The sequence below is a fragment of the Falco naumanni genome, chromosome 2, assembly GCF_017639655.2.
Source record: "Falco naumanni isolate bFalNau1 chromosome 2, bFalNau1.pat, whole genome shotgun sequence".
NCBI classification, from domain to species: domain Eukaryota; kingdom Metazoa; phylum Chordata; class Aves; order Falconiformes; family Falconidae; genus Falco; species Falco naumanni.
In genome coordinates this window covers 114137888-114158983 of record NC_054055.1, presented here as the reverse complement: position 1 = coordinate 114158983, position 21096 = coordinate 114137888, and the positions used below count along the sequence as shown (strand labels likewise).

General features: G+C 44.6%; 1 protein-coding gene across 2 annotated transcripts in view; it reads right to left on the bottom strand.

The window, feature by feature from the left end:
- Nucleotides 1–20406, bottom strand: part of HTR1F (5-hydroxytryptamine receptor 1F) — a 118564-nt gene extending 98158 nt beyond the window's left edge. For both annotated transcript variants that reach the window (XR_005826230.1, XM_040582925.1), the window contains exon 1: nucleotides 20219–20406. The gene's annotated coding sequence lies outside the window, so the exon portion shown is untranslated. The remainder of the gene's footprint in view (nucleotides 1–20218) is intronic.
- Nucleotides 20407–21096: the final 690 nt, after the last annotated feature.

Genomic DNA, 21096 nt, shown 5'->3' with positions numbered 1-21096 from the left:
ATTAGCAGCATACTCGCCCATCCCTGTGATTTACATGTTTTCAGACTTTGGCCATTCTACAGTGCATCTGAGTTTCAAGTTTAAAGTGATTATTTGCTACCAAGATAACCTTTTAATAATAACCATGTTAGATGATAGTCAGATTTTTTGTTGACCGGAGAAATATTAAATCAAAGGGTTGATTTGGAATGATCTTGTCCTTAACTTTCTGAGCTTGAAAGAGCAGGTTTTATGTCTGTGTTTCACGTCTGGTTTCACTTTTTCTCAGAATGATGTTTCCTTACCTATGCTGCAAAAAAAAAATAATTGTAGCTCTTCATCAGAAAGACAAGAGGATGAACCTTCAGAAGTAACAGTTTTATAGGGCTTTTAGTCTGAAGCTATTTTCCTTCACAAGGCTGGAGGAGGGAAGGGGGATGGAAATGAGATGGTGAGGGTGGAATTATAGTTGGACTGAGAGCCCTGCTAAACATGATTCTGCTTTTGGACTTTCCCAAGCTGCCATGAAATATGCTTTATAAGATCAACAAATGAGTGAAGACTGTCCCTCCTCTTTAAACTGTTGAAGGGAACACATTCATTTCCCTCTCTTGAAGGCTCGCCTACAAGGACAGGTGATGAGACAATATGGTTTTATTTAAAATTTTTTGCACAGCAACTAATAGCCAAAATTGGTCATTCCTTGGTAGCCTTTTTGATCTGCGCAGTGCGTCTCTGGCGCCACAGCACCACACCACAAGTTACTCTCGTGTTGCTCCCTCCCATCGTGTGGCTGCAGGCAAATTGCTGTGTTTTATTCCCCTCCCTTCAAAGCTTGGTTATAAATTGCATAAAAAGCTGTGGGAAGGTGGGGGCTGGAGAGCAGCAAAACCTCAAAGGGATCTGCTGTATTGTTAATGTGTCTTTTGCAAATGATGCCTGTTTTCAAGTAGTGGTCAGCCAGCAGGGTAGGAAGGTGGCGCAGTGAGATCCCCAGCATCATCACTGTGGGGATGCTGCTGTCTGCGTGTACCATTGCACAGCCGGGTGGCACACCACAGCCACCTGCTATGTCATTTTGGACCAAGGAAGAGAAAATCTAAAAGGTAGTTTAGGTGAGCTCTGCCTGCACCAGATGAAGTTCCAATAGCTGGGCTTCTGGGCTCAGAAAATCAGTATTCATTTGTAGGAAAGGACGTGATGCAGGATGAGGATACATAACAACAGCACAAGCCTGACTAGCCCCCAGCTGCGTTTGAAGCCCTTTTTGCAGCCCACGTTCCCTGCGCTGCAGCCCTGCTCCCTGGACGGGGTGGCCAGGCAGGGCCAGGCATCCTGCCGCTCTCCTGGGGGGCACATCTTAGCCTCAGCTTATTGACCGGTGTATGGTGCCTTCTGCTAGCCAGGCAAAATAAAAGTTGGGCTGTACTTTTGGTGGCTGCAGAGGAACAGGTGTTTGGAAGACTGAAAGAGCAGAGGTGGTGCTGGCTGCTGCACCAGAGGTGGCGGAGGAAGGCTCGTTTGCTGGGTTTTGCACAATGGCTGTGATAGCAAGAGACAACGTTATTAGCAGGGGAAAGATGTTCGGAGACATTTTAGACAGCCTCTAGCACCAGTGGTTAATTGTGAAGCCTCGCGGATCAGAAAAGCCTTGTCCACCTATTTTTTACCTACAAGCTCAACTGAATCTTTATTGCCCCTTTTTAATGCTTTTCCAGTGTTTCTGCAGAAGGCCAAGGCATTATGCTTACAGCATGGGGGATTTGGCGACAGGGTATTGAACTCATGTCAACAACAACGTGCCCATAAGCAGTGCGAGCTTTAGGGCACTGGATCATAAAGCCCATCAGAAACAGCACAACCACCTAATTGCATGTAGCAACGTGGAGGTGGAAAAACGTATTTAAACTTCCCAAATTCATTCCAACTTTTGCTTTTCCCTTCACAAGAAAGTGTGATGTTGTATTTGCTTCCCAGAAGCTTTGCTTTTCCTCTCGGTGCTGAAGAAAAGGGAGGGGCTGTTGCAAACAGGAGGGAAGATGACAGCCTGGGTATTCGCTGCTGAGCGGTGTACAGCCTGTGCATCACTCTCCCTGAGGGACGCAGCTTCATTAAGGAAGGGTAGAGCATAACCATACGGTACCAAAATATTCTCCAGTTCTGTTTCTGTGCCTCTGTGCCATCTCCAAAAGCTGGGTTTTCCATGTCCCTGCCTCTTATACTCTTAGAACTTATTTTATTTTATTATTTTGTTTTATTTTTAAATTTTATTTTAATCCTCTCCTCTTTCTATAAGATCTTCTCTCACTTCTTCCTTCCCCTTTTCTGGTTCCTGGCCAGACTTCAGGTTCCAACGTGTTCTGCCATTCCCTTTCCAGTTCCCGAGCCAGAAATCTGTCAGATGTGCCGGGATGCTCCTGGGACAGAACCGAAGTGGTGATGGAACAGGGGAATGAGTTAAAACCAGAGACTGGGAAGCTTTGAAAGAGAACATAATAGTTATTGTGCTAATTTTCATCTCCATAGCAACGCTAAAAATCCTGGAATCCCCCTCCTCCCGTGTCCTCCTGGGCTCAGCCTGGTGGCAGCATGGGCACAGGGACTTGAAGGGTACCCGTAGGGTTCTGAATTGGTCGAAGGGCTATTGGGAAACTGGTGGGAGGCAGAGAAAAAAGTAATCACCTCCCCGTGCAGCTCTGCTGGCCATCTCCATGGTGAGGACCAGATCCCATCAGGAGGTTTGCCCCAAGGAACTGGCAACAGTTGCTGGCACAATAAGCAGCGATGTGTCTGTTGGAAGGATTCTTGCAGAGGTTCTGTCAGGATGAGGGGTCAATCTTGCTTTTATCAGTGACCCCTCAGAGAGACGCTCTTGCCTTTGAATGTATTATCTTTAAATCTAGTTTTAGACCATGTGAAGGCCTGCACAAATTGCATAGCAAAAACAGAATTTTGCAATAACTTTTCTGAAATCGAATCATTAATAATGCTGAGACTGCGATTAATGCAAACTGGATATCTTAAAGTATGTATGCATCTTTAAATACCATACTTTGGGTAATATAAAAGGTAAAGGTAGCTGAAAGCTCAGAGCATCGTTCAAACTGTGAAGCAAACTACTATCTCAATTGCATTTTCTCCTATACACGCTATCTTGGTAACTGTGCTTGCATTATAATAAGCTTGGGTTTTTAACCCTTGTGGTACCATCATACCGACTGGGAAAAGGTGGTTAGCTGGGAGGAAGGAGTCTTATTGATATTCCATAAATGCAATTGTCCCAAGGTGCATTTGTCACTGCTGAACACTGCTGTGCTGTTTGCAGAATACTAGAGGGCACACCTTGCATATGTATAAGAAGCACAGAGAGGGAGAAGAAAACAATGGAAAATGCCATTGTGACAGATGGTGAGATGGTAGGCTGTTCTCAGATGGAGACATGTTAGAAGAACTTTATTTCTCCAAGTAAAGGGGGGCAAAAATGTCTGGTAAGCCTCAGAATGGCTTTCAACTGTGAACTTCAGCTAACGGCAGAAGGAAGTTATCTAGCAGCTCTCTGGGTAGTTGTATTAGAGTTGGACACGTCCTGCTAGCAGTGCTGGCTCTCCATGAAGGTCTGTCAGGAGTCCTGCCTGGAATTCGTTGCACCTTGGCTAAGAAACATCCGTGCTGGCCACAAAACATGGGAGCGTGAAGGTGGTCTTCCTAGCAAATGACCAGTGCAATTTGGAGCCAAACCAGCACTTGCTGGGAGCTTTTTGTGTGGATGGACCTTGACTTAGCCAGCAGTAGTGGGGTATTTGGATGCTCCCTTCTCAGCTAGTGGCTCTGTTGGATCTATACCATCAGGTCTGGCACTATTCTCGCAGCTAGAACTGAGCACAGAGGTGTTTCTTTTGAGTAGATCTCTACTAGGATTTGCTCAGGTTTTGACTAAGACGATTGTTGCAATCTTGAGAAAGGTACGGAGTTCTGCAGCTGGAATGCACCCAGCTATGCAGCAGCATTGAAAGTGGGAATGACACGCAGGCACCTCATGGAGACAGGGAGCTTCCAGGGAAACTGGGGGTGCAGTGCAGGAAAGCTGCAGGAAAGGTAACTCAAAATACAGAGCTGCTCGCCTTATCGGTTGACTCTGAAGATAAATTGATAAGTCATTTTCAAGCAAGTGTTCCATTTCATCAACAGTATATACTAACTCTAGAGATGTTACCCTGCAGACATGAGGCATTTAAATTAAAAAAAAAAAAAAGTTTTAAAAAAAGAATAATCCTAAGTGTCTTTTCCTTTCTCCACTCTCTTCTGTCCATCCCTTCTCCCATCTTTCAATCACATAGTCTTAATACCCAAATTACTTTCCCCACAGATTCTGAGCCTATTGCGTACATGTAGTTTCCAGAGCACTGAGTGGGCTTGATGTACCATCAGGCTGGAACGTGTTAGGAGCTAATTCTGGGATGCGTGAGCACAGGAATTGTCATGGGAACACAGCCGATAATCAAGAAGGATAAAAATTCCGGCAGGAAAACAGGCTGTGGAAGGTTTCTGTCATGTTGCTCAAAACAACCCTAAAAAGATAATGATTTTGCAATTATTTCAAAGGAGACACTGTGCAGTGGAAATCCCTGACAAAGCAGATCACCAGTAATTAGTAAAAAAAGGGCACTTAAAAAAAGTAATTTCTTTTAGTTATACAAGGACATAAAACTGCCTTCAAGACCCTATTAATGGAAAAAAAAATATATTTGGGGAGTTGATTTCCCTGTGACTGAAACTCTGCTAATAACATTGTTAAAAAAATATATTTTCTCACTTTTTTTTTCTTTTTTAACTGACAGAAAAGGAAGGTTTGAATTAGCCTACCACACAGCCAGCTGCTAGTCTTTTAATCCTGTCTCCTTGGGAAATGATGCTTACAAGATCATGCTGTCTATCAGTCCCCATGAGTTCCTTTTGAAGTCCTTGCCTGGTTTTAACTAAACTTGCAGAGAGATCAAGAGTCCCTATACGTTTGATGAAAACATGCTGCCAAATAGACACAAGGCAAACTCCTGTTAATGGAAAAGTCACAGTGTGTGTTCAACTTATTATTAGACATTAGAAAATCTGTATGAGGGAACAGAGGGACTGAAAACTTTCATAAGAACAAGAACTACAGGAAAGCATGCTTCAAAAGTTTCACTGATGACTGGCTGGGAGTCGCTGTACTAAGCTCTGTGATATAAGTACTCCTAATTTTTTAATTCCAACCTGTGCGGGGCCTCCTGATTAATTAAAGTATCAACATTTCAGTGATGAAAAGTGGTATTGAAAATCAATGATCAGTTGACATTGCTGCACGCAGGGAAGATGGAAAGGTCTTGCAAAGGTCTGCAGAACCAGCTGTGAGAGCCTTCTGTCACCTTGCTGGGAGGGAAGGGCTGCAAGACCCAGCCACCGCTTGCTAATTCTCATCCTTTAAATGTATGGCCGGCTACAGATAAAATCATAGGCAGGCACATCTCCTACATGGAGACCTCCAAAACTGCATGCCCTGCTTAAGACTTACCTGTAGGTATTTTGCATGTTCCCATTCCAAGATAACAGAACGAGTAACCCCCAACCCGGAGCTGCAGGGAACCTCATGGCAGGAAGATCTGAGCAATTTACGCGTGGCCTCTCCTTGCAGACTTCAAGTACCTCTTATTCTTCCATGCACTTTTCTTCCTAGCTCTTTGTTAAACAGGGGAATGCTCCCCACCTTGCCTTACGAGTCGGGAAAGTCAGACACAGGGAGACTAAACGGTGAGGCCAAGGTCACACGCTTAGGCAGAGGGAGGAGTTGAACCCAAACCCTCTGAGCCACGGGCCAGCAGCAGCTCCAAGAGCCAAGGGGCTCCCTGCAGGGTGGGAAGCTCTTTCACGGGATCTCCATCCTTAGTCCTTTCTAAAGCCAGCTCTGTGATTCCTGCTTGCGCTGTTTCTGATTGTACTTTGGCAGATCAGATTATCCCAGCACTGACCATCGCACCATCACTTTTGAAGTGACTTTTATGTATATCCCACTGCAAGACTCAGTGTTACAAACTTGTTTACACAAATGGCTTGCTACCTTTCATTTTTTCATATGAAAATTCACATTCATCATACCATCGTCCAATCAATACCCTTTCAGCATTCATAAACTATGGCCAGAAATACTCCAAAGTAGCCGCTAACAGCCTAGATTATGATTCTGACTGCACAAAAGATAAGTAATTTCAAATTACGACAATTAACTACTTAGATAATTTGATTTATTCTGCTATAGTCTCCACGAGTTTTAATCACAGTATCTTATCCCCAGCTAGTGCTCTGTTAAGGCTGACCTGACGGTATGTTGGGTGGTTCAGAAAGGTCTAATAAGAGCGCTAGAATGGTATGAGGGAGAAACAGGTAGATGGTATAACCAAAGTTCTATTGCAGTCTCTTGCCTGTAATTAGTCCATCTCTTCCTTATCATCTGTGTTTATTCTGTTGCATTTTGATTTAGCCGCCACTTTCAGGTCATACTTAATATGTATATTTACATTTTGAACACTACTCTTACCCAAATGCCTAGTTCAGGCTTGCTGAACTTTCGCAACCCTTAACGTTTGCTGCAGCTCAGCAATGACTGTCGTGTGTCCCAGCTCCAGTCCCAGAGTCCAGCCCAGCTCCTGCCTTCTTGCTCAGGAAGAGCCACCCCGCAGCCCACTCCCCGATGCCGGCACGGGGTGCGTTCTCCAGGGCAAGGCGACTGCCCACCGCTTAACGGAACCAGGCAGGGGAGGAAACCCCAGGACCGGCAGATCCCTCACAGCCCGCACGAGGCCGGAGGTAGCAGCAGCTTCCCTCCCTCCCTCCCTCCCTCCGTAGCCTGGTTTCCCCAGCGTGGTGCAAGGAGGAGAGGCAGCCTGTCAGGCGGCGTGGGCCAAGCCTCGCTCTCCAAGACAAGCCTCCTGCCTTCAGAACTCGCTCGCAAGCAGTGTCGTAGTCAGCACCCAGCATAAAGGGGTGGCAGTGGCTTGTGCCTGTGCCTGGAAGGCAGCAAGTTAACAGCAGAACAGCCTGTTTGAACAAGTTTTTGCTGTTCTGTTCACACGCACAGCCCAGTGCCACAGGCTGTGTGGTACAGCCTCCTCCTTGGCACAGCGGAGCATCTGCAAAGCAGAGATGGCACTAGGAGTATTTTTATCTTTTCAATTTATTTGTTCCTGTAGCTCCTTCCTTCTGATAGGGACCCTTCTTCTACCTCCTATGGGTGGCTCCAATCACATAGATAAAACTGGGTAAAAAACAGACAAGCACACAAAAACCATCAGGTCTGGGTACTGAGTAACTTGGAATCTAAACAGCAAACAAACAAAAAGCATATGAGTAGCTAGCTGGGTAACCTTTCAGAAGGCAGAAACTTCTTCTGAATTACCTCTTTAGTGCCTTCCTTCAGCACATTATCATCACTTTGATCTAAATTGAATTGACTCTAAGCCAGTTTATTGCAGTGTATGAGCTGCTCCCCTGTAGATGCTGGCGATGATGCTCTTGCCTGAAAGCTGGGTGTGACACTGCTCCCCCACAAAGGCACCAAGCAAGAGGGGTAAGAACAGGTTCCTGTAGTTTACTACAGAGACAGAAGAAAAAACAGATTCTTACTTTTAGGACAGGTTTTCGAAGGAGGTGAAGATGCCAAGGAAGGAAGGAAGGTATTTTTCTCCCCTTCTTTCCCCCTCTCTGCTCTCAATCAAAACTACCTTCTCGTCCCTGGCTGGGAGGTAGCTGTGGCCTGAGAAGAACGCTTCTGCCCACAGGGTCTCTCCACCCCAACACCCCCAGGATATTTCTTATATTTATTGCAGCTCAGCTCTTTCAGAGCTGGCAACTGTTGCAGGCAGAAAGAGGAGAGTCTGAATAAAGGAGACAGGGTGCCAAAGTCTTTCTTACCAAAAGCTAGAGCAATACTTCTTGATCCTTACTCTCCTCGATTCCTACAACTCTTTAAAGGGCAGAACCTCCAGTGACAGCACTTGGTTGACAGGTGTTGGTCCAGATTTGTAACAGGGAACACGAGGGGTATGATCTGTTCTTATTACCACAGAAGAAAAAGCTTTCTTTCAGTCAAGACAAACAAGTCTTTTTATTTCCTGCCTTCTTCAATTACTTCAATTTATTAAAATCTTGATTTTTATATTAATATCCCTGCAATGCTTTGAGTTCTCAGGTCAGTGACTCATACCTACATCTGTACAAGAGCAAACCTTTTTTATATAAATGGCTTAATTTTCAGGCTGACCTTGGAATTTTATCATTCTTCAAATAAGCTATGCTCCTCTAGATTAAATGAAAGAGCTTCCAGAAGGTAAATGTGTTTGGGCTCAACACACAAAGCTTTGTGTCAGGTTACTGCCAAAGAAGCCCACACAATATTGTCTCAATAAAAAATGAGAAAGTAAAAATCATTTAGTCATAGGTGTACAACACATTAGGTATGCAGGAAAAGGCATCACAAAATTATGGCACTGCAAAAACATTTCTCTCAATAACAGTTAAGGGAACAACCAAGTTGGTCACACCTAGAGTAAGTACTGCTTTTATGGAAAGAATTTGCAGAAGAAAAGTTAGAATTGCGTTTGTAACCACAGTAAGTTCTGATGAATTAAAGCAGCTGCTGGTGTTTACAAGTGCTCGTTCCTGTGTAAATGGTGTTGTCCTACTTGTATTTTCAACACATCCCTCTGTCAGTCTGCCTTTAACTTAGCTTCTGTGCTGCTGCTTTAAATTTCACTCTAGATTCCTGTGCCACTTCCACCAAGGTGCCTCACAGGTTTATAAGAAAAGATGTGTGTACTGTCCCCTCTCTTTCTTGGTTACATACCTCTCTGATACATGCTGGAAGCCAGATTTCAGCAAACAGATGCATCCAGGTCAGAGAAATTTTATTTGCTTTCTCATCCTACTGCATTTTAAATCCATTTTAATTCAGTTTTTATGCCAGATAAGTTTTGGCCAAATCTGCTTTTCCAGTATTTCATACAAAGCTTTTTCTCGTGAAATTTCTGATGGAGACAGAGACGAGCAATTTCTAAACCACTAGACGAGGTTCCCTTTGACTGTTACAAGCTGATGTGTGTGTTGCAACCATCCTGGTAACTGTGCAGACAGTCGCCAGTTTATCCTCACCATGCACTTGAGAAGTCAGTCAGCATCATTGCTGCGTTATGGGGAAAGATGAGAAGCAAACTCCCTGACCCAGCATATCATCCCTGGCTTTGTCCATAGGCAGGGGTCTGCCTCTTTCAATCAATCAATGAAACGAAGGGAACGGCCACCTTTCCACCATACAGACTATGGTGGGACATTCAGCAAAACGCAGGGGATACTGCAGTAGTGGAGACCACGAGTCCTTTAAGGAAGAGAAGCATCTCTGTGTGTCTGCAGCGGAAAGCATTTCCCAAAAAGAATGAGCACCCGTTCTCCTCCTTCTCTGACCTTGCCTCAAGATATGGCCAAATCCAGCAGATACAGCCCATTCTTGCAAGCGGTTCACATGGATGCCACCCAGACACCCTGCTCCTGGTGTATCGTTTTCCATGTGTTGCATCACCTAGCCTTCACAAATAGGTCTTGAGAAAGAAGAATTTAACGGGATTTTCTGCAAACAGGTATTGAAAAGAACAGGGGATTTTGCCAAAAATGTGTTCCTCGCTCCATCTGGATGTAAATCAAATCCCTTGGGGTTTTTTTTGGCTTTTTTTTTTTTTTTTTTTTTTTTTTTAAATACACTTTTATTCCAGCAGAGGTCAGCTCTGCCTGCGCTGGGGATGAGTAAAGCAGTTCCAAGGGTGGGTGCCCGCACACCTTGCAACACAAGGTGCTGGTTTCTTCCTAATCTCCCCTCACAGCTACTAACCAAAGCCCATTTCAGGCCCTCTTCTTAAATGCAGAAAACAAGTGCTTTGCACCAGGTCACTTATACCTGCAAGAACAGTGCTCCAAGCGGCTTGCTCCAGCAGTCTGGCTGCTGTTGTGTGGCTCTAAGCCTGTTTAAGAACAGCCTGTAGCATGCAGGAGGAGCAGGAGAGCCAGAGGACATGGTCCTTTGTGACGTTAAAACCACTGCAAGATGAGAAACCCCCGAAGAGCAAGATGTTGCATCTAGAAAGTGCTTTCTAATTACTCAGCTATTAGGGAAACGGAAATACTGCTGTCCTGTTGCAATTATTTTCATCTACTGCTTTATCAAAACTGTTAAAAAAAAAAAAAGAAAAGAAGGTCTCTGTGCTCAATAATGTTTTGTCAAAGTTTGTTCTGGAAAAACTATTTGGGTGTATTCACAAATAATTTTTCCACTTTCAATAGCATCGTTTCAGTGGATATACGGTTCACCACAAATGTTATTTCCCCAGCTCCATCAGTTACAGTTTGTCAACGTTAGCTCTTCAGAGCACAAGACAAGAAACATTTGGATGCTGAAGGCAGAATGTGTTTTCAAAATGACGTAGTTCTACTCTTTGGTTCAGCATTCCTTGGTTAACGTTGGGGGATTTTCCCCAGTTTTTTAAATGTCAACGTGCATTTCACATTTTGCACCTAAACAAGAACCTAGTCACTGTAGTCTGGGGGCTGCCTTTGCGAGAGACAGCTCCCCCCACTCTTCTTTCCTCCCCTCCTCTTTGGCTTCACAACCTAGCATTTTCCTTATGCTTCCTCCTCTTTCCCCACCAGTACCCAAGGAGGAAACTGTGTTTAAATATTCAGAAGTACCGTTCACAGCAGAGTGCTGTATTATATAGCCCTGAAAATGTGCAAGATGCGTTTAGCCTCTTTTCTTTTTTAAAGATGAAGTTATTGCTACATTCAGAATTTTTGTTACTTGTCATTAATGATTGACATGCTTTACAGACTTTTCAAGTTCAAAATTAATGACTACTTTTCTGAAATTAAACGTCATGTTTTAGACAGAAATCTTTCCCATAACCAATGATGTGCACCACTGAGCCAGCAGCTGCTTATGAAGGATAATGTCTAAAAATCCCCAAAGAATCTCACTGTAAATCTGATGTCTGGTTTTCCTAATTAATATTTTTCACACTTTTCTGGTATCTTTTGTGAATTTAGCTTCTGAATACTGAAAAACAGGTGAAGTTTGAGTCCAACTATGCACTCCTTTTCTTTGTTCTAGTAGTTCGAAATAACTAATAAGACTAAACGTGCTCTGCTTATTTCTTATACGTAGCTATATATAACAAGAAACTAGTGCCATCAGTCTAACAAACTGCCAGGAGAGCCAATAAATAACTTCAGGGCAAGATCAAGCGTGGGGCTATGGCACAGCAGACTTGACTTGTTACCTGAGAATTGAAAGAAAAAACATAAACGTGCTAGAAAGAGGTAATCAGGGCGTAGCATCATGGTGAACTTGCACTCCACGCGTGTTTGTGTTGGCCCAGCTGCAGCCTTTCGGAGTGTCAGATGAATGTTAATGAAAGCAAGCAAAGCTATTTTCCATTTTAGTGCTTGTTTTTCCTGATGGCGTTTTCTATTATAGGTCAAGTAGCTACAGATGACAGCTTAATAGGTCATCTTAAAAACAAGATATACACCCAGAGCTGCTGCCGCTGATTAAAGATCACATATCTAACTGCAGATGACACGCTTGGCTTTTAGGTGGCTACAGTGGACTGAGAATTCCGGTGCAAATATCAAATAATGTCACGATATCATATATACGCAGCTCAGACTCTTGCTCGCCACAGGACCATGCAAGTGCTTCACCAAAGAGCAGTAGTTTTCTAGATCACTGTCAGCATTTGGAAAACTCCTGTTCTTTGCTGTTACTTGGGGATCTGGATAGCCCACCATTTCCAGGCACTGGGTGCCAGTCCAGATGGCCATGAGCAGGCTCCACACCTAAGCCCTCTTTACTTGTCTTGCCTTAGTAGCTGTATCCAAATATAGGTCTTTCCTAGGTCAAATCTGTGTTCGCAGATAGTTCAAAGCACACTTGTGCCAAAAACGAATGGAGCCATCCTAGGCTGCTCATCTTGCTCTTTCATTTTGTCTGTCTGTCCAGTGGCAACTGGCTCACCCTGGCCTGAAGGGAGCCTTATCTGCTTTCCCCAAGGAGAAACCATTGTCAGAATCTGAAATGCAAACAAAAAGGCTTAAGCCTGAACCAAGTATCTCTAAAGCAAACAGAAACGATGTCTCTATGGGTGAGAGAGCCCTGCTCCCTTGCCCACAATATTCATGTTACCTCCATTTAGAGCTGCGCCAACAGCCATGCCCTCACTGCGTGGCATCGCATCTAACACAGGTCCCTGTAGCTGAAAGACATTATTGCTGTTTTTTGGAGGTTTTATGGTTTAAAATACTGGAATTGACGTGAGGGTTGACCCAGCGGAATGGTAGTTTGACAGCATGATACCAAGGGGGAGATAAATTGTATGTCCTTGGACATGGCATGAGGGCTTGTGAGCCCTCAAGGGCAGAAGATCTGCTGGGAGCATGCCAGAAAATGCTATGTAGGACAGAAAGCTCCCAGGCTGGGTATGCTCTCAGCTATTGCGCTTCTATGAAATGGTCTCCTCAGCAAGTTACAGCTAAATCCACACTTCTGTCTTGAAGGAAACTGGTTGGTTTGCTCCACAACAGGTTTCAATCAGAAACTAACATCGATACAGTTTGGGTGATCGGGAGGTAGGGACTTAACAGCAAATCAGGGAAGTGAATGTAGACATATCCATAGATCCTCATTACTAATAGAGAATAGTTGCTTATTCCAGGTATAAACAACCTAAAATATTCATTAAAAACAAAAAATACCGACCAAATAGCAAAAAGCAAAAAAACACTCAAACCCCACAGCCACCCAAGGCTTTTGGTCTAGATGAAAAGCAGCACACATTTCAGTTTTTCCAAAACAGCAGGGGCCCTTTTCGCCACTGGCAACTGTCAGTCTTCAGGTAATTTCATAATAAGACCTGCAGTACAGTCCTTGAGAACAGTAAGGGTTGGCTGGAAACAAAAAATTAAAAGCCTTCGGTAAAAGGCAGAGTGAGAATGAGCTTAATTTATAACCCTAATGCAAAATTTCTTTGTGCAGAAGAGATGGTAATGATGCCATTATGTTGGGCAAACCCAATATAGAAGATTGTTTATGTAGATACAAGCGTTAGACAGGACAGAATGGAAGCCATTTCCCTAGGAAAGAAATCAACAGCCTTAAATGCATCTTTTACAGATACAAAAAAGCTATTAGACTTCTAAAGTTTGACTTCCCTGTTTTCTTGAGTGCATAATTATATTATTTGCTTGTTTTGTCTGGTACATTCGGATTTTTTTTTCTATGTCATTAAATAACGTCAATGTCACTTTTTGCTCCTGGCTGCTCCCTGGGGTGGCCCCAGGCCCTGGTTCATCGTTCACCCCCTCCCTGTGCTGGGGCTGTCGATGGGTGCCATGTACCAGCACTTGGCTCTGCCTGCCCGCGCTTGGCTGTGTCCCTGGGGTGAGGCAGTGCCTGCGCTGGGGTCACCTCCACTGCCAGCACGTCTGCCCTTGCAGAGCAGCCCTGCTCTCCGTTCCCCACATACCCGGGTTCAGGATGTGGATGACCATGCAGCAGTTTTTCAAAAAGGATCTGACGGTTACATCATCCGAGCATGAATCAGCCCTGTGATATCGCTGACATGGATCGGGATGTACATCTCTGCCCAGTCAGTCATTTCCGCTGTTATATTTGCACTCCTCGTTGTTCCTGCCCAAGGGTATCCTTGATACTTGTTCTATTCAGCTACGTTACGTAAAACAGCTTTAAATACTCAGTTGTTCAACCCGTTTGCATTCCTCCTCAACCTTTTCTCACCTGCACGCTTACCGAGTGTACAAGTTATTCCCTCAGCTAAACTGTTAACAAATAATGAAATGCTAATTCTTATTAAACTATTAATTAAAACATTACATGATACTCAGGAGGGTCTCCTGGACAATCACAAGTGGTGCGAGCCTCACAACTTCACAGCAGTTGTTACACTGCGTTATTGAAATCTGTTTTCTGAATAAAGTTGTCCAGAGAGTGGTACACATTACTCCTAGTATTTTCACCCAAGCCACATTTATTGCTTTCTGTCTGTGGCAATGTTAGAAGTTTGTCCTGTAGTAACACCAGCTGGAGGAAAATACTGTGATAACTGGCTGGGCTGCATCTGTAAACCATACAGATGTGGCCCAACTTTGCCTACATCCTCTAGTGGTTAAGATACCAATAAACCGTGGCCTGAAATCTCTCCCAAAGATAATTTTTTGCTAACAGACCTCTCCGTTTCTGTTGTCTCTCTCTCGGTTTCAGAGCACCGCTTTCTCACCAGTGAGTCAGTGTGTCACAGCCACCACAGTCAGCTGGGGAACTCGTACTCCGTGGGCTCCATCACTGCCTACAACGGCGGTTTGTCCAAGCCGCACTGATCTTTCATAATTCAGCAGAGCTAAGGATAAGAGAACAAGTACTGATAGCTACTTTTTTTCCATGATGAACTTCATAGATGATCTTATGCTTAGTACATATAAACTGAATAGATTTAGCGCTCTAAAATCAACAGCATTTATGCTAGGTAAAAAGACAGGAATATGTTTCCTTTCTTCCAGAAGAAGGATCATTCTTCTTCAGCAAAAAAATCCAATTACGGCTCAAATCTATGCATCTAGAGACTACCAAATGTGGTTAGGATATAAAGAAATCTGCACTTACAACTGGGAAATGCTTGGTTTTCACATATTGCAGCAGCCCTAAATAAGCATTAGGCACACTGGCTTGTGGATTCAGGGAAAAACAACAGCCACGATGATTGTTGCTGCCCACACAGAAAGTTTCTCAGTCAGGGCAGCGCCAGTGCTTTCACGTGAGCGCAATCAGCAGCAACCCAGGAAGTCAAAAGACCAGGAGACTCAGCTGAGGATGAGCATGGTCTGGAGATGAGCTGCTCCAGGAGACTCAGCTCAGGAGAGTATGGTCTGCCTGAAACCCAGCTGCTGTGAGGTGAGAAAAACGGTGGGACTGGGAGAAGGAGGGAGGAGGGAAGGTGCAATGTGATGCTGAAGTCACGCCATGCTGCTGACCTTAAGAGTGATGCACTGAGCACCGCGTCCTCTGTCAGGTAAGAAGCAATAAGCAGAGAACATCTAGCATTCCTGTCCACAAAAAGACCCAAGCCAGTTGTTCTACTCTCCTCGTTCAGCTGCTGTAGGAACCAGCTACAGACAGCTCTAGGAAGGAAGTGTTACTATGGGGAAAGGGAATGAAACTTGAGTAAAATAAACTTCTATAATTCAGCACAAAGCTGTGCCTGTTTACCCATAATTGTTATTGAAGACATAACTACACTATTACAGGTATAGTAATCAAACACTCATAAATTGTATTCTGAAGGTCAAATTTTCCTTAAATCATCATATTTTTGATTGTGACTTGTAACAGCAGCATTCAGAAGTTCTCCTCAAGTCAGGAGAAGCTGCTAAATGCAACTACACTTCAATAGGTACGAAGTACCTATTGGAGGAATCACTGGTTTTGTATTATCATAAAACATCCTCCGCGTTCTCATCGTCTCTCGTTACGGCACAAGCAGTACCTTTTCTGGGTTAGGCAAGCCAGTTCTAGTCCCCACCAACTCTGTCCATAATGGATCAGACCTTTCTGTGGGTCTCTAGTTTTTGGTTTTGCTCTCCTTTCCTCTTTCTCCAGCAAGTCACATCCCCAGCGTTCCTTCATTTTGTGTTCATTCGTGTGGGTTTTTATATTTGGCCTCCATGAAATTGGTATGTCTGTTTGCGTACATACACAAGTAAGCGCATACACATATTTACATAGACAAGTAGCTAGATCACCTTAGCCTCTCTTTGCACCTCATAGCGACAGTCCTGCTAACAAGGCATCTGTGCAATCCAGTATTCCCTGTGGCAAAGAATGACTTTTTACTGGTTAGCACCAAAGGCATAACTGCTGTGTTTGCACTTGGGCCAGCTGACTTGCTGATTCTTTTTCAGATGGTTTTGCCATCAAACTTTTCTATTTTGCACCATCAACAAAAACCCAGTTCAGTCAGAGCCTGAAAAAGTAACACTGTCATTTAACATAGTGGAGCGACGGTTTCTTACAAAGTGCTATGCATTAGGCCCAAGATTTTTCTAGTGAAAACTAATGAAAAAATGGAATTTAGGTGGCCATTTTTTCACTTTGATAAGCCCTATCTTCAATTCAGGGCTGCTGGCCGCTCAAAACTTTCAAAACTCAGCTTGCATTTTGGCAAGAAAAAACAATGCTTAAACGTATTCAACGAGGCTGCTTGGCGGTATGCTGCTGCAGTCTTTCAAGAGACGATATCACAGCTAGTGATTTATAGAAACCCTCTCCTTTTTCAATGAAGCTAGTGATGTGAGAGTCCTTAGAACAGGCTTTTTGTGGTGCTCAGCTGATGATGCTTCATGGTAGAGCAACGCCTGTTTGATATTTGAAACTAGCTGGTACAGGTACAGCTGTAAGAGTCAAACCCAGTTTCACAACTCTTCCATTTCCAAGTAAGCCTCCCAAGTGACATTGTGACACTCTCCTACTGTACGCAAGGGAAGCCCAGAAATGTTTAGTCAGTTCTTGGGATGGCCAGGTCTGCATAGTTTACTGCGCTCCCATGTGCTTTTCTTCCTCCAGGAACTTCAAGAGAACTGAGGTCATGAGCATACGAAGGAAATGACCATCAATTCCCATCTCTTACTCCATCACTAATTTGTCAGATGAACCATCGTGAAAGTAACACTTGAAATTCAATATATATAATACACATTCCCAACATTTTATGACATATGCCCCGTTTTTTAAATTAAATTGTGAAGTGTATACACTGAAGGACTTGCTCCTCTGCCAGGAGCAAGTGCCTTGTGCAACTTCCCATCATGGACATCACATGTCAATTGAAAAAATACTTCATTTTGTTCTTTCATTGAAACTTCTCCAACTTTATTACATGTGGACACATAATGTAGTAGTAGAGGGCAACATTATGTCTGATATATATAATTAGTTTGCAAAAAAACATAACCAGGGGACACATTTTTGATAGAATCACTTCTTCACACAGTAGCTGCAGAATAATGGATCACATTGACTGATCCTTCTTGCTAATGCTATGACAAAGTAAATGAGCATTTGTATGAAAATGCCATAATAGTTGAAGCTTGAATTAGAGAGTCGGTAACCTTTGTTTGTAATCATAAATTACAGAGAAACCCTTCAGGCAAGAATGTAACATTAAAAAAACTCCCAAAACCAAACCACACACCAAACAATAAAAAAACCCCAAAACATCCAAAGCCAAGAGATACAACCCATCAAATACTGAAAATGCATTATATCGTGTACCTATATTAAGCACTTAGGATCCTATAGTACAAATCGCCTCCAGCAGTTTCTAAAGTTATCCCACAGGTTAAATGGACACCCACAGGTACAGATTAGTCATTTAAAAGACAAAGGTATAAACCCTGATTTCAAGTACTAAAGGTGTCTTACAGTCAGCTTCTCTCTCGTTTTGAAGCTATCCTTTTTTTCCTTCTGTTCCTGGGTGAAGGGCTAGTACTAAGGGCAAGCCACCAAATTTGGCAGTATATGAGGCTTTTCCCGATTAATAACTTCAAGGAAACGGGGGCAAAAAGGTGTTACTCTTTCAGATCCAATAACTTCAGTTTTACCTTCTAACAGCAGTGCATCAGTAAGTTATTAACAATACCTGACTTTTAATCACCTATGCCCTCTAAAACAGTAAAATAGTGGTATGTCACCCTGAAATGTGGAATTGGCACAAAAGGCTGCGAGCACCTGAGAGATGTCACACGCAGCGTGAGCCCTTTTTGTCTGTGAGCCCAGCTCAAGAGGAATCTCAGTATTGAAACGCCAGGTTCCACAGGCAGCGAGAGCCTCCTGCCTGAGTGTATTCTGTTAGCCCTTTCTTTTGCTGCCTGGGTGGAAAACCAGGTAATTTAGAGCTCACAGCGGGGAAGGAAGGAAGGAAGGAGGAGGAAGAATTCTGCAAGGAAATATGCAAGGAAACTTGCTTATTTGCAGGTTTCACTGAAGGCAGGGAGAGCTGTAGAGCCCAAAATTTCTGGGAAAAAGACAAAACCAACAGAGGTTTGATTATACCCTTCTTAAGAAAACAGAATTTCTGACTTACCTAGAAGACTATTTTAATTATTATATTAACATTTCATAGTGGCTTGGAGTTATTAGCTTTTTCCCCTCTTTTGACACTCCAAGTGCTTTCAGTCTCCATAATCAAAATGAAGAAACTTTCAGATATTAACGACAGGCTTGGCAGAAACCTGGACTTGGCAGAAATCACACCAAAGAAGGCACTGTCATGCCTGTGAATAGCAATGGGGAAGAGGCAGAGGTACCAAGAGCAGCGTGCTTACAGTAACTTAAACCAACCAGGAGCAGAGGTAACTGCTGTCTGTACCTTTTCCAGTGCTCAGACAGGAATACTCCCCGGAGTTACTAATGCTTTGAGCAGCGCTGCTGACCAGTCACTTAACCACTCGCGTCCTACACGCAGGAGAAACAATACCCCCTGCTTCCACATCCCCGTTCAATGCAACGCTGCAGAAAGTTAGCTGTGTGCTGACGCTGCACAGTTTGTATGTTCGTGAACAAAGATTCTTTTTTTAGCCCCTAAGCAAAATTTTTGTCTCTTGGGTCAACAGATCTTAATATTTAGCAGACTAGCAATAACCCACAAATGCATATTCTATGCTGTTTTCAACACTAGCAAGATAAATGGTGGACGAACCTAAGTTTCTGGAAGATAAATTCAAATAGAGATGTAATCACAGCAAGCAGCAGTTTAGAGCAAAGCACACTTTGAAGGGTCACGGTGTCCCATCTCTCTTTAACTACTGAGACCGGTTTCCAAGCTAAGGTCCCTAAAATACATCCCTAGAAGTAAATGTTGTAACTCTCGTCTTTTTCCTCTCCCCACCACTGTTGGTAGTCCTCTGTGGCTCAAAAGCCAGAAGCACAAGTCCTGTTCTCGGACACGATCTATTGGCTCGGCGTGTGTGCCTGGGGAGGGGTACGTGCACATCGAGGCACCGGTTGGTAGGTCAATACATGACTGACTGCTCAGAAAGGAAAGGAATAAAACCTATGAAGAGCAACAGGGTCTACCCTAAAGCTAAGTTTTTCTGGAGTTAAACTTGGAAGTTTACCTCCTATTTCACAGCAAAGTTCCGATCAGTCATTTTTACCAGCTATGCAACAGATACTCCTGTTTTCTTTTTTATGAGACTAAGGCAGTCTTTTCCCCATGCATACACTGATATTTTTTTCTTAACTGACCTCTCAATTTTATTTTCCTCAGGTAAATGTCTGCTGGGTTAATACACCAAGAAGAACAGCTAATAGTAGAGAGCATAAATGTCTATGAAATGACGACATCAAATAAAGCAACTTCTCAAGCTGGTTTTCATAATATGCAGAAAGCCTGTGGTTGCCCAGTCTCTTAAAGCATCCAAATAATACAGTGACTTTATAAAATCAGTAGCCTCTCAAAAGCCTGCTGGATTAAGAAGCTATACAAATTTGCAAACTGTAAAAACCGTAGCATGTTTCTATCACTTAAACATAAACCAAATAATTACAGGGCTGAGAAATACCACTCGATTTGGTTAGGGTGACCTTGCCTCGGCAGGATCCCCAAGTTGAATTAAAGGTGAAAACAGGAGACAGTTCACTCGTTAGCATCATAAACTAAAGACATTCAAAGCCTGCTTGGATTTTCAGATGCGAATGCCAGCGTACAAAGTCAAGCCAAGTCACAATCAGCACACGGGACTGCGTGTGTGTAGCACACGCATGGATGCCGTGTCAGATAGCATCAGCAAAAATTAAATAAGGAAATTCACAGGGACGCTGCTACATGAAATCTCATCTACATTCAGGTTAATAAAAGAAGGAAACATATTTGCAAGGGTGGTGTGAAGTAGGAAGGTTTTCATTCCTCAGCCCAACTTTAGGATGAAGCCGAAACAGAGTCCTGCACCGTTCACCCCCCAATATTTCAAGTTCTCCGGCAGCACGAGAGAAGCTAATTAACGAAAACCGAACGATGACGAAATGAAGCCAGATAAGCCACAAATACCCACATATATAAGCACACAGCAAGCAAGGTAATGAGAAGTTAGCGAGATTTACCGTTTGAATTATCCAAGTGGGAGGTTTGTTTGGGTTTGGTGGTTTGGGTTTTTTTGTTTTTTTTTTTTTGGAAACGTCGGGAGCTGCTTCCACGAGGACTCCTCCGCACGCATCCGCACCGCGGCAGGCGCCGGCTCCGCAGCTCGGGGAGCGCAGCGCTTCCCTCCGCCGCCGCCGCCGCCGCTGCCCCCGCCCAGCGCGCAGGGGCGGGGCGGGGCGGGGCGGGGGCACCCGCCGGCCGGGCAAACCCCGCTGCCCGCCGCGCTGCGGGAGAGGCGGCTCCGCGCCCGTCCGCCGCCTCGCAACTTGCGCGTCGCGGGAGCCGCCGGGGCGGGGCGGGGCGGGCTCCGGGGGGGCGCCGGGGGAGGTGGGGGGGGGCGCCGGGCTGCGGCTGGGCGCTGCTGGGAGATTCTCGGTGGTGCCCGGTGATGCTGGGCTCTGCCCGGTAGTGCTGGATGATGCCCGGCGGTGCCCGGCAATGCTCGGTGATGATGGGCGATGCCAGGCAATGCCCGGTGATGCTCGACGATGCCCGGCAATGCTGGACTATGCCCGGCGGTGCCCGGTGATGCTTGGCGATGCCCGGCGATGCTGGCCTATGCCCGGCGATGCCCGGTGATGCTCAGCAATGCTGAACGATGCCCGGCGATGCCCGGTGATGCCCGGCGATGCCCGGTGATGCTCAGCGATACCCGGCAATGCAGGACTATGCCCCGCGATGCCCGGTGATGCTCAGCGATACCCGGCAGTGCTGGACTATGCCCGGCGATGCCCGGTGATGCTCAGCAATGCTGGACGATGCCCGGCGATGCCCGGTGATGCTCAGCGATGCCCGGCAATGCGGGGCTATGCCCGGCGGTGCCCGCTGATGCTCGGCG